This window comes from Ornithorhynchus anatinus, chromosome 8 (assembly GCF_004115215.2).
Source record: "Ornithorhynchus anatinus isolate Pmale09 chromosome 8, mOrnAna1.pri.v4, whole genome shotgun sequence".
Lineage (NCBI taxonomy): Eukaryota > Metazoa > Chordata > Mammalia > Monotremata > Ornithorhynchidae > Ornithorhynchus > Ornithorhynchus anatinus.
The window spans coordinates 24,094,100-24,107,745 of NC_041735.1; the positions used below are offsets into that span (position 1 = coordinate 24,094,100).

General features: G+C 43.6%; 1 non-coding gene across 1 annotated transcript; it reads right to left on the reverse strand.

The window, feature by feature from the left end:
- Positions 1 to 12,576: 12,576 nt before the first annotated feature.
- LOC114813915 lies at positions 12,577 to 12,714 on the reverse strand. The gene has a single exon (XR_003761660.1). It is a non-coding gene; the product is annotated as a small nucleolar RNA SNORA7 (small nucleolar RNA).
- Between the last annotated feature and the right edge of the window lie 932 nt (positions 12,715 to 13,646).

The following is a 13,646-nucleotide window of genomic DNA, read 5'->3' on the forward strand; positions in this document are numbered from 1 at the left end:
TAGAAGATAAAGATTAGCACACGTATGTTAAGGCGGTGAGGTGTGAGTACCCAAGCTATACTTTAGCGACCAGAAATGTTGAAATGGTGGTTTGTGGGGGCCGGAGATAAGTGATTAATCAGGAAGACTTCCTGGAGGATATGTGATTTCAGGTCTGTGCATATGGGAAGAGCAGGGGTCTGGCCAATGTTAAAGGCCTGGGAGTTCCAGGAGGGAGGGAGGAATTAATCAAGAGGTCAGCAGCAGGAGAGGTAAGGATGAGGCAAAGTGAATAGATTGGCTTAAGAGGAGTGAAGCGTGCCAAATGGGCTGTAGTGGAAGAGGAGTGCGTATAAGCAGTCTCACAGGGCCACTGGCATGATGCTGATGGTATTTGTTAAGCACTTACTATGTGCTCAACACTGAACTAAGATCTGGGGTAGATGCAGGTTACTCAGGTCAGATGCAATCCCTGTCCCTTGGGGAGCTCACAGTTAAGAGGGAGGGAGAACTGGAGATCTGAGACGCAGAGAAGTTGAACAACTTGTTCAAGGTCACAAAGCCGGCAAGTGGCAGAACCAGGATTAGAACCCAGGTCCTCTGACTCCCAGGCTCGTGCTCCTTCCGCTATGCAACACTGCTGTCCTGGTATCCCACCTACTTCTTTTATCAAACTGTTTTGAGTTGCCGCCCCACTTGCCCTATATTTTTGGTGTTTGTTAAGTGCTTTCGAGGTGTCAAGCACTGTTCTAAACACTGGGGTAGCTACAAGTTAATCAGGTCAGACTCAGTCCCTGTCCCACATGGGGCTCACAGACTAAGTCTATTTCTACCACTGGCCTAATTATGCCTCTGTCCAAGGGGCCAGAGAGGAAGAAGTGAAATTGCTTCCTCAATTTCCCTTCTCCCCAGGATATATCCGTTCAACTCCCATCTTAGCACTTTTGAATCGCCTCTGCATTTAAGCACTTACAGCCATCCATATCATTTTTCTACATATCAGTTCACTGTTTTCACTACTATTTAAACAGTTTCTTATCTCTATTTTTTGTATCTATCTCTCTTGTGTGAACTTCTTTCATTCAACAGTATTTATGGAGCGCTTCCTATGTGCAGAGCACTGAACTATATCTTCTACCTCTTGTCCTTCCCTGAGCCTTAGTACACTGTTCTGCCCAGAGTACATACTCAACAAACATTACTGATTGACTTGTTCCTGAAATGAAACTTCAGTTTCTAATAATAATTGTGTTTGTTAAAAGCTTACTATGTGCCAAGCACTGAACTATGCATTAGGGCAGACACAGTAGAAGCAGACTGGACAGTCTCGGTCTCACATGGGGCTCAGAGTCTAGAAGCAGCGTGGCTCAGTGGAAAGAGCCCGGGCTTGGGAGTCAGAGGTCATGGGTTCGAATCCCCGCTCTGCCTCTTGGCAGCTGTGTGACTGTGGGGAAGTCACTTAACTTCTCTGTGCCTCAGTTACCTCATCTGTAAAATGGGGATTAACTGTGAGCCTCACGAGGGACAACCTGACTACCCTGTATCTACCCCAGTGCTCAGAACAGTGCTTTGCACATAGTAAGCGCTTAACAAATACCAACGTTATTGTAAGTTGGAGGGAAGACAGGTTTTCAATCCCTATTTTACAGATGAGGCAACTGAGGCACAGAGAAATTAAGTGGTTTGCCTGAGTTCACATAGCAGTCGAGTGGCCGAGCTGCGATTGGAACACGGGTCCTCCGACTCTTAGACCTGAACTCTTTCTAGTAGACCACACTGTCTTTAGTTGTGATACCTCTGCCAAAGGATGTGGTCATTCCTATACCGATTTCAGAACAGGCTGATTCTAAGAAAGAGACCCACTTGCCTTGACCCTCCATCTCAGTCAGGGTAGCTAACGGCTAAGAATGATTTTAACAAGCAGTATAAATGAAATTGATGGACCTAATTTTTCTTTACTGACAAAATTTGACAATATAAATGGTACAATATTTTAGGAGCTGGAAATATCACATTTTTATACATCCAACAGAATTTCATTAAGCCTTCTTAGCCATGTTAGAATATACAGAGTTCTGTTTTGGGTTTGTTTTTTTTAATGGAATTTGTTAAATGATTTCTATGTGCTAGGCACTGTACTAAGCACTGGGGTAGATGCAAGTTAATCAGGTGGGACACAGACCATTTCCCACATGAGGCTCATGGTATTAATTCCCATTTTACAGATGAGGCAATAGACACAGAGAAATTGAATGACCAAGGTCTCACCGCAGACACGTGGCGGAGATGGGATTAGAATCTAGGTCCTTCTGACTCCCAAGCTCATGCTCAGTCCACTAGGCCATGCTGGCCTCTTTGTTGTTTGTGATCATACCATTGTTATAATCGCTTTTCCTGGATCAATTCTGACAGTCAGGAACCCCTCTAGTACAAGAGAAGACGTTTCATTTCGTGTAGCTGTTCTTTTGAGTTTCACGCTGAGTCAACACACACCTTTCCCGCAGTTCCAAGTGAAAATAGTGGCACCGGGTGGACCCAAGATGAGAATGCTGACCTCCAGATAGTTCCATCTTGCCAGAGGTCACCCAGCAGGCCACTGTCCTGCCTGGATTGAGAGCCCTGATCACTTGCCATTCTACTCCTTGGTCTCCCTCAGTGAGAGAATGGCTGTTATCCAAAGCTGGCAGATTTCAAGACTCCAAAGACAGAAAGCCAAGACTACCCTAACCAAGAGGAGCAAAGTAGCTCTTGAGCAGTTACTCTGTGCAGAACTCTGTACTAAGAACTTGAGGGAGAACCATAGGTTCAGTAGGCCTTTATCACTGTCTACTATGTAGTGGGGCCTAGACTGATTTCATCCACTTAGCTCTGCCCCGTGCAGGACTAGCAGTGATCATAGGGAGGGGGAACACCAGAGGATATGAGCAGCATCTAGTTAGTCCCTGAGTGACCTCTGACCTTACCACTCCGGAATCAGAATTTGGACCCTGAGGTGGCCACAGAGACACCCGAGGTGGATCCGTGCCACCCCTTTGCCCAATCCATTCTGGGAGGGAGTGGGGGAAACTTCACTTGGATGCAGATGCCCGGTGCCCTTTCTTCTATCTCCCTACTGGGCTCTTCCCCACAGCCTCATTACTGCAATCCCTCTTCCTCCCACCCGTACCCCGTAACCTGTACCTGATTTACCCCGTCCTGGTTATCCCACTGGAAGGAAGGAGGCAAGGGATGGGGAGAAGGGTAGGGGTGGCCAGGATTTACTTGGATCATTCCCCCCACCAATATCACTTTAAATCTTTCTGTCTTCACCCCGTTATGGACTGGTTTGCCTAATGGCACACAGAAGCCTCCACTGCTATAACATTCACAGATATCAAAATACTTTTACCAGCTTTACAAACAGGACCAATTTTAGCTGAACCTTACAGACTGTTTAATTTATGGATAGGGGGAGACCCTGATCTCAGTACAGAATGAGGCATAAGGCTCAACCCACAGCATCGAATTACCGGGCGGGAAGCACAACAGTGTGGGACTGATCATGGACAATTGTGTGCTAACAGGCATGGAATTTGTGAACCGTAACCAATAAACAACATTTCCCTGGGGTGTTTTGGGGGATGCAGGGCGTACTTTATTCAATCCTTTGTCTAACCTAGCCCCTAGTAAAAACCCATTTATTGGGAAATATGTCTCTAAAGACTCTTTACCCCAAACTCAGAGCAGAATTGGGGACAGAAGCAGGAAGAAGAGTAATTAGCAGGACCTTGGTCCCATTTTGCTTCTCCTCATTGTAGATACTTCCTGCAAAGTAACTGGAAAAGCAGGAGAACTGCTGGGTATTTTTCTTCTTGTGCTGGGGGAGAGAGGAGGGAAATGACACAAGATATTTGGGGGAGGGTCCTCTGGATTTGATGAGGATTGTAAGCAGTGTGGCTCAGTAGAAAGAGCCTGGGCTTTGGAGTCAGAGGTTATGGGTTCGAATCCCAGCTCTGCCACTTAGCTATGTGACTGTGGGCAAGTCACTTAACTTCTCTGTGCCTCAGTTACCTCATCTGTATAATGGAGATTAAGACTGTGAGGACCACGTGGGGCAACCTGATTCCCCTGTGCCTACCCCAGCGCTTAGAACGGTGCTCTGCACACAGTAAGCGCCTAACAAATACCAACATTATTATCAATACACTTTTTTTCCTTTTAATAGCACTCAATCACATTGCCCCCTCCTACCTCACCTCACTACCCTCTCCAGCCCACACACTTCACTCCTTTAATGCCAACCTACTCATTGTATCTTGATCTCATCTATCTCACTGCCATCCTCTCACCCACGTCCTGCTTCTTGTTTGGAACACCCTCGCTCTTCATATCTGACAATTACTCTCCCCACCTTCAAAACCTTATTGAAGGCACGTCTTCTCCAAGAGGCCTTCCCTGACTAAGCCCTCCTTTCCTCATCTCCCACTCCCTTCTGCGTTGCCCTGACTTGCTCCTTTTATTCACCATCCCCGCTCCAACCCCACAGCACTTATGCACAATCTGTAATTTATTCATTTATATTAATGTCTGTCTCCCCTTCTAGACTTTGAGCTCACTGTGGGTAGAGAATCTGCTATACTGTTGTGGTGTACTCTCCCAAGTGCTTAGTACAGTGCTCTGCACACAGTAAGTGCTCGATGAATATGATTGATTGATATTTGTTAAGCCCTTACTATATGTCAGACACCGTACTAAACTCGGGGTAGTTAGAAGATAGGTTAGACAGAGTCCACGTCCCACAGGGGACTCCCAGTATTAATCCCCATTTTACAGATGAGGTAACGAAGGCACAGAGAAGGTAAGTGACTTGCCTAGGGTCGCACTTCGGCTAATAGAACAAACATCTCACACATATTAAGTAATGTCCTTAAAGCATATTGTTAGCAGGGTATACGTGTTCTGAAGCTGAGCTCTCTGACAATATATAAAAGCAAGATTCGCCTTACTGAAAGAAGGCATCGGTACAGCTATATTTAATATATGTATATTAAATCAATAAAGGGTTAAGAAAATCTTGGGACCTAGAATGATTAGATTTTTTTGGATCTCTTTACAGCAGGTTGTATTAGGAAGCCACTGTGAGATCCTGAAGGGATGTGCAAATTGAAAGGGAAAACAAATGTATAGAATTCTATCTTTTAATATGATCCATGCTTTTCTTGAGAGTTTTTTTTGGCAAATAGACCGTTACGCTCTTAGACGCTTAAATGGTGAGCCCCGTGTGAAACTGGGAAAGTGTCTGACCTGATTATCTGGTATCTACCCCAGAATCTAGCACACTGCTTGGCACGTTATAAGTGCTTAACAAATACCACAAATGCTATTGTAGGGACAGATGCACTTCAGTTTAAAGAGTTGGGAGGGTGCTGATAGCAACATGTCACAAGAGAATTGTAGCTCCCTGGTTTTTTTTTTTTTTGGTGTGTTTATTTTAAAAGCAGCATTTACATTTAGTTTTAAGAGTAGGGAATAAACCTAACTTACTCCACTATCCTGAATGGAATTATAAGATCATTCTTCAAATTGATTATAAACCTCTGTTGGAGCAAAATGAAATGGATTTCAGACAAAAGTCTGAGTTATCTATATCCCCCATGGTGCAGTGTAAGCCAGCAAAACCAATATATAATCAAAATGTCTCGTTTCCTGCTGAAGATTTCAGTGACCCACCCTGGAGCCTTCCCAAATGTAAGGACTTTGTAAATCATTCCACTTTAAAATGAATCTGTTTTGCTTCGGGCAGATTTGCAAGATTTAGTAGTAAATCAAGAGAAACAACATGGCCTAGTGAATAGAGCATGGGCTTGGGAGTCAGAAGGACCTGGGTTCTAACCCTGGCTCTGGTACCTGTCTGCTGTGTGACCTTGGGTAAGTGGCTTAACTTTTTGGTGCCTTCAGTTACCTCATCTGTAAAATACGGATAAAGACCGTGAGCCCCATGTCAGGCACTGTCCGTGTCTAACCTGATTAGCCGGTATCTACCCCAGCACTTAGTACAGTGCTTGGCACGTAGTAAGTGCTTAACAAATGCCATTTTTAAAAAAATCCTCAGTAGGCATTTAGCATTTCCCATGTGTAGAGCTGAACATTTTGGGGTTGTATTTTAGGAGTCCGGGAAGAATGTTGAATGAAAAAATCTGACTGCACCATGATTCACTTGATAATAATGATGATAATAATGTTATCATGAAATCAACAAGGTCATGATATCAACAAGGTCCTTGACCCAGGTGGGACTCACAGTCTAAGGTGGTGGGAGAAGAGCTATTAATCTCCACTTTATAGATGAGGAAATAGAGGCACAGAAAAGCTAAGTAACTTGCCTAATATCACACAGCAAGGAAGCATTAGAGCTAGAACTAGAACCTGTCTCAAGATTCTTCCACTTGCCCATGTTATTAATAATAATCATGTCAGTATTTAAGCGCTTACTATGTGCAGAGCACTGTTCTAAGCGCTGGGGTAGATCCAGGGTAATCAGGTTGTCCCATGTGAGGCTCACAGTCTTAATCCCCATTATACAGATGAGGTAACTGAGGCACAGAGAAGTGAAGTGACTTGCCCACAGTCACACAGCTGACAAATGGCAGGGCTGGGATTCGAACCCATGATCTCTGACTCCCAAGCCCGGGTTCTTTCCACTGAGCCACGCTGCTTCTCTGCATGTTGCTTTTCTGATCAGTTCCCAGCTCTGATTTCTGGGAATTCAGATTGCATGCCATCTTTTTAGTAGGTAATTTAATTAGGGTATAATTTCTGGAAAAAGTAGAAAACCACAATTATTCAGAAATCCACACTTTTTCCTCAGATTCTGAATAACATAATTTTTACTGTACTTTTTAATGAATATGAAATGACTCACTTGCTCTGGGTGAAGGCCCTTTAGAAGGTAGGTATTGTGGAAGAACCTTTAGGGGATGGTTACTGTAGGGGACAAGACATGAGACAGTTATGGACCAGCTTCACTGTATGAACCGATCTTCGGAAATGATTTTTTTTTTTTTGAGTTGAACTGAATGAAGAAGATGAAGAAAAATCGTGTAACTTTTTTTAAATTGTCTCCAAATGGACCAGACTTGAATGAATCCATATTTAATTTATAGGAAAGATGTATGGGCTACATAACTCCTGGTAGATTAAATAACATGAGGAAGCTTTCTTTCTTTCCACTGTCCAAAATGCAAAATTTATGACAGTAGCAGATAATCTGGTTCTGTCTAAAGACTAGATTTTGTATTTATGTTTAACTGGATTGTATTTGAACTTCAATGTTTAATGGAAATCTGCCATACTATGTTCAGCTAAGCTCTGTTTCTAAAATATGGAGTCTAATAATCAAATAATATATATTGTAAACTAAAGCAGATTGTTTACTTTTATGGCCAAAAGATGGATTTCAATGTGTTGGATGCACACAAAATATTCTGCATCCAATTCTTGGATAAAGGATTTGGATGCAATTTCACCTCTTAAGAAAGCAACTTCCTGAGGATTTATTAGAACTGGAATGGAAACTTTTAAGATTTTATTAAGAGGTATATTCATCCAGAATAACTTTTATCCCTTCTGGACATTCATGAATTTCTGGATGGAAGGGTGGGATGGGATTTTAGTTTTGATATATGGGGTTACTCTGTGGAAGAATCAAGGGAGACATTTTTCAGTCAAAGACATAAATAAGTAAATTCTCTGGAAGTCTATAGACAGTAGTGGATGCTGGCAGTAAAAAGTGCTGTAGAGAACCCCAAGTCCAAACCAGTCCCTGAAAAATAGGCAGGGCAGGGCGATAAATAAACACAATCAGTCCTTCCTGTAGAATACGATTATTAAGTTCATTCATCTCTGCTCTTGACAAATGATGTTCAAGGACCGGGGGGGGGGGGTCTAGGAAATAACATGTGAAGCATTATGTTAATGCTATGCACCAAGGTTGCAAAGTTAAAAAAACACAAAACATATAAAAAGCAGGAAATACAAATGTGAAGGTTCTCCTCCTTTGGCTCTCTCACCTCTCTCCGTTAAGTGGTTCCGTTCCTTCAGTTCTTTCAATCACTAACCAAGCCTCGTTTCCCCAGATAACACTGGGAAAACTACTAGCCCTCGGCTCGGGCTTTACACTGGGTCGCATTAACTCCTCTACAAACAGCCATCTCTCTGGCATTTCTTTTCCTTTCTGCTTTTCAACATGCGGCCTTGAGGCTTAATTTTAAAATTAATTTAAAGGGAAGCAGTGGGGGGGGGGGGGAAATCCATGAGAAATTAATAATGGGAAAGACCTCGTTCCAGGTGTTTCTTTGAATCTTTATTAAAGGGTCTGGCCTGGTCTCCACTCAGTCATTACCAGCAAAGGCCCTATCCAGTGTCTCTATTCAATTAATTCACTTAATTGTATTCAAAAGACCCAGAAGACAACTAAGATAAGAGTAGGAATACTGTCAGTACTTAATTTATAAGCCTTCCCTCCTCTGCCATGCCAGCAAGAACTCACAATGTGCCAGAGTAGCATGAACCATTATTTCTATTCAAAAGAACCGCTTGAGGCCACAGTAAACACGCAGTAACGTGTATAATTATGTCTGTTTCAAAATACATAATGAGTATGCAAATCACTCTGTGACTTTATCATGTACAGGGGAAGAATTTAGCTCCACTGATCTATTTAGAACCACCATACAAGGCCAGGGACACACAAAAATTCGTGGGTTTTTTCTACCTCGAGAAAGCAGTATTATTCGGTTACCTCACACCCTGCAATTTTTTATGAGATTTCAGATGATTGACAATTGATGTGAGCGTTTTTCTGCTTTTATGTCAGACAGTCCTATTTTCAGCTGCTCCCCCATTCGGTAAGGGTATGGAACCAAGGACCTTTGTGTCCCATTTTGATTTTAGGGATCCAGCCTCCCTCCACCCCCAGCTCCTGTCACAGAGTTCCTCTGCTAGGAAGTAGTCCCCTTATTCAGAGGGACCTGAGAAAGGAACACAAAGACGCTGGAGCAAAGTCAGGGAGTGAGACCAGGTTCCCTCTAAAGAAAATCACAGTAAGTTTAAAGCAGATTCAGACAGTCTTCCGCAAAACGTTCCTTAAATCAGTTGATCAGTGGTATTTATTGAGCACTTGCTGTGTGCACAACCATGTACTAAGCATTTGGAAGAATATAGTAGAGTAAGTAGAAATGATCGCTGCCCTCAAGGAGTTTATCATCTAGCTGGGGGAGACCGACACTAAAATAAATCATAGGAAGGGAGTGGCAACCACATATAAAGATATGAAGGAGGGAGTAAGTTGAAGTGGGTAGAGAAGCAACATGGTCTGGTGTATAGAGCATGGTCCTGGGAGGCAGAAGGTCATAAGTTCCAATCCTGACTCCACCACTTGTCTGCTGTGACTTGGGACAAGTCACTTGACTTCTCTGTGCCTCAGTTACCTCATCTGTAAAATGGGGATTAAGATTTTGAGCCCTATATGGGACAGGGACTGAGTCTAACCTGATTTGCTTGTATTCACCCCAGCACTCAGTACAGTGCCTGGCATGTAGTAAGTATTTAAATACCATAACTAGTATTATTATTACCTAAGTGATTAGGGGGTTCACAGTGCATAGGTTTTGAAGGAGGGAGGGAAAATATGTTAGAGAAATGAGATACTATTGGGGGAAGGCTTCCTGGAGGAGATGATAACAATTATGGAATTATGATTTTAGTAGGGCTTTACTAGGGGAGAGTGGTAGTCGGATGAATATGAAGGGAGAGGGATACGTTATGACATCTTTATGATGTCATTACATTAAGTTCTATGCCTAGAGTATGCCATGTGATATCATTTGCATCTAGGTATCCTGTATAAGCAGTTGACATCTGCGGTTGGCTAGTCAACCAACAGTGTAGTATTTTAAAGACACAGAAAAGACCAAGATTCATTTTGGTGTTTAAGTGCTTACTAGGGGTCAAGCACTGTTCTAAGCATTAAGGAGGTACAAGATCATTGGGTTAGACAAGGTCCCTGTCCCAAATAGGCTCACAGTCTTAATCCCCACTTTACAGAGGAGGGAACTGCGACCCTGAAAAGTTAAGTGACTTCCCCAAGGTTACACAGCAGATAAGAAGCAGAACCAGGATTAGAACCAGGTCCTTCTGACTCCCAGACCCATGCTCTATCCGGGCCATGCTGCCTTGAGGGCTATGGTCCCCTCAGGGGTAACGAAATATAGGAGGCACCCACGTTTATCAAATGCTGGCAAAAAATTGTTTCAGTCGATCCAGGAAGGATTTTAAGATAGCACGAAAGGTGTTATAATGATAACTTCAATGGATGTGTAGGATATAGTCTCAGGTCTTCACAGTTAGCTCTAGGATAGGTCCAAATAGAAACCCAGAGGGTCTCTGTTACAGCTCTGTTGTCTTTGGAGTGGACCCTCTGAGAACTTCCAGTAATGTGGGACCTAGATTCTAGGATAAATAGGAGGATTCCCTGCATAGGACAATTCTGACTCCTGTCCATACTTCATTCTGCTGGCCGGATCATTTTCCTACAAAAACGTTCAGTCCATGCTTCTCCACTCTTCAAGAACCTCCAGTGGTTGCCCAGCCATCTCCTTAAACAAAAACTCCTCACGATTGACTTTAAAGCACTCAATCGCCTTGCTCACGTCGCTACTCTTCTATTACAACCCAACTGGCACACTTCACTCCTCTACTTCACTTCTCTACTGTACCTCGATCTCGTCTATCTCACTGCAGACCTCTCGCCCCTGTCCCACATCTGCCCTGGTACACCCTCCCTTTTCTTATCCAAAAGACAATCATTCTCCCCACCTTCAAAGCCTTATTGAAGGCATATCTACTCCTAACTTCTCTCTAATTAAGCTCTCATTTTCTCTTTCCCACTTCCTTCTGCATACAATATCGTACTCCCTTTATTCACACACACCCCTTCCCCTGCAGCCCCACAGCACTTATGTACATATCGGTAATTTATTTTACATATCTGGTGCCTGCTACCTTGTTGTGTTGTATTCTCCAAGTGCTTAGCACAGTGCTCAGTAAATAGGATTGATTAATTAATACAGGTTATTTGGGGAATCAGAGAAATCCTGTCACTCTCAGGGGAGCCAAGACAACTCAACATATTGTCATCTTCCAGACATTCATTCATTCAATCGTTATTTATTGAGTGCTTACTGTGTGCAGAGCACTGTACTAAGTGCTTGAAAGAGTACAATATAACAATAAACACATGTATTCCCTTCCCACAACAAGCTTATGGTCTAGAGGGGAATTTCATGTCCCTGGATTTAGGACAAAACTTGTTCCGAAAAACTGCATCTTAAGTGTTAACATTGTAAATCCGGACCACTTTTCTCTTGGCAATAATGTTAATAATAGGGGACTGGTTCCAGGACCAAGATCAGGCTTCTTATTTTACCCAGATGACTTATAGGTGTGCACTTAATCAATTACAAGAGAGTCAGGTGGCTACATTAATGCATTTAGATCAGCAGAGAAGTTTTATAAAATAGAAGCCAAAGGTCAGTTCGTTGGGAGAAAATGGGCCTTTCAACCTCTCCACCTCCACAACATACCCCTATCTTATTTAAACTTTATCCTCCATTTTCAACCCCAATTCAGATACAGAAATAGTTTCCCCATATCCTCACCATTCCCTTTTCTCTCTACCCACTCCAACACCCACCCTCCTGGAACTAATCCTCTAAAGGGGGCTGGTCGTGGCATGTCGAAACATGTCACATAGCTGAACAGGTTGCCACTTAGAAATGTTGTCAATGATGTTTGTTGAGAGCTGCAGTTGGTCAAGTAACTCAGACAAAACCCCTATAGGATCCAGTGCTCGAGCAGTTTTCTTTCCCTTTCCTCTTCCTCACACACAGCACTCCTTCCCATTCTCTGGGGAGGGAAGTATGTCTTTATCTGACAGTACTTCTGACACCATCCGTCCCATCAAATGGGAGGCAAACACACCTCTTCTCCCTCTCTTATGGTATTCGTTAAACACTATTTGTCAAGTACCATTCCAAGCACTGGGGTAGAAACAAGTTAGTCAGGTTGGGCACAGTCCCTGTCCCACATGGGGCTCACAGCCTAAGTAGGAGGGAGAAGGTGTATTGAACCCCCATTTTACAGTTAAGGAAACCAAGGCACAGGGAAGCTAAGTGACTTGCTCAAGGTCACACAGCAGGCAAGTGGCAGAGTCAAGATTAAAACCCTGGTCCTCTGACTCCCAGGCCTGTGATCGTTTCACTAGGCAACACTGCTTCCTTTTGTTTTTTTGAGGCCAGAACAAATCCTGATAAATCTTAAGTGAAAGGTGAATGTCTTGTCTTATACTGTCGAGTAGTCTGCGACCCATAGCGACACCATGGACACATCTCTCAAACAACGCCCCCACATCCATCTGCAATCGCTCTGGTAGTACATCCATATAGTTTTCTTGGTAAAAATACAGAAGTGGTTTACCTTTGCCTCCTTCCGTGCGGTAAACCTGAGTCTCCGCCCTCGCCTCTTTCCCATGCCGCTGCTGCCCAGCACAGGTGAATTTTGACTTGTAGCAGATTGCTTTCCACTCACTAGCCACTCCCCAAGCTAGGAATGGAATGGATACACCTCTGCTTGACTCTCCCTCCTGAAGTCGAGACTAGCAGAGTACTGAAAACTCTCCAGGTGTGACCCTGAGAGGGGAAAAGGTGAATAGAATGCTGAAATTCAGGTTGTCCCATCAGATCTAGAATATCCGGTCATCCTATCCGCCACAGGTTTCTGGACAATGGCAGCCAAGAAACAGTGTCTCTGTGGAGCTCCAAATCCCATGGGGTGCCCTCCTCCCTCCCCAGTAAGAGCGCTCCTCAGCTGTGACACAATCTCTTTTTCCCTACAAACTGAAGCAGACTGTGCTGTGCTGAGCTCTGGGCAGGGTGGAGGCCATTTAAGGTTAAGGCTGATGAGGTCAAAGTCACTCTTCTGTCTCGAGACTAAAGACAGATGTGAACCTGTCAGTGTCCAGATGTGGAAAGGCACAAACAGTAACCCACTGCCCTGTGTTGCCCCCCGCCTTGCGGTATGTTTATCTGGCGCTTTCTCCCCTATTGTTGCTCAATACCCACCCACAACAACAAGCTTTCCCCCTGCCTGTTTGCAATCAGTGGTGAACCCATCTGATCAACAGCAGAGAGAAGCGTATTCCCTGACCTTTCAGCCTCTTCATCCCTAATTGCTTCCATGCTTTGGAATTAATTAGATGTGTTGGCAATCCATCACATATTCAAGAAGAATGGAGACTCAGGGGGGAAAACTGATTTACATTATCCATAAATAACCTCCATCCATGTTGATCTGGTGCAGGGAAAGTAGAAGGGAATTTTTTTGGAGGAAATGCAAATCCTCCATGTAAGGTCAACATATGTCCCGTTGAGCTGTTAAAAGAGGAGATCGCTTGGACGTGGAGGAAAAGTTTTCATGTAAGGAGTTCTCCTTACCATTACTTTTTGAAAAGAGTGAAACGAGGAGTGAAAGTGCTCAGTAATCTCATTATTAGCTACCCCTTGGAAACATTATTTTATCGCACTTGCCCAAGTGCTTGGTAGAGTGCTCTGCACACAGTCAGCGCTTAATAA